Raw genomic sequence first — 580 nt, 5'->3', positions numbered from 1 at the left:
GGATTACAGGCGTGAGCCACCGCGCTCGGCCTCCACTAATGTCTTACTACCGCCGGCAGAAGATTTTTTAATCCATGGCATTTTCAGGTTTCAATTAATATTTTACTGTACCAAAGCTATTTACAAAGCGCACAAGTTCAAAAGTCAAAAAGTACCCAATAATCAGGTAATCTACAAATGCTGGGAATCACTGTCTTGCAGGAATCATGATGCTATGGGAATCATGTTTCAATAAGATTTAGTTACATAAAGCAGTTACAAGGATGATCTTTAGCCAGGCTGCTAGAGGGCCCAAGCCACATCGCCAGTGAGAAATATGCTCAGGCCCTTTCCAAGAGCAGTAAAGAAGCACAAAGGGCTGGGTGTAGTGGCTCATGCCTTTAATCCTAGCACTGTGGCAGGCTGAGGCAGGAGGACTCCTCGAGCCCAGGAGTTCAAGACCAGTCTGGGCAACATAGGGAGACACTGTCTCAATGAATTAAAAAAAAAAAAAAAGAGGGGTGGCCGCATGCTGTGGCTCACGCCTGTAATCCCAGCACTTTGGGAGGCCAAGGTGGGCAGATCGTCTGAGGTCAGGAGT

The 580-nt window shown here is 46.9% G+C and overlaps 1 protein-coding gene across 1 annotated transcript in view; it reads right to left on the bottom strand.

The window, feature by feature from the left end:
- STAU1 (staufen double-stranded RNA binding protein 1) overlaps positions 1-580 on the bottom strand; it is a 66,112-nt gene that overhangs the window by 43,344 nt on the left and 22,188 nt on the right. The gene's annotated exons all lie outside the window — the stretch shown is intronic.

The sequence above is a fragment of the Colobus angolensis genome, unplaced genomic scaffold (genome assembly GCF_000951035.1).
Source record: "Colobus angolensis palliatus isolate OR3802 unplaced genomic scaffold, Cang.pa_1.0 Scaffold8, whole genome shotgun sequence".
NCBI classification, from domain to species: Eukaryota; Metazoa; Chordata; class Mammalia; order Primates; family Cercopithecidae; genus Colobus; species Colobus angolensis.
Note: the sequence above shows the minus strand (reverse complement) of the source record. Positions and strands in the feature narration are given on the sequence as shown.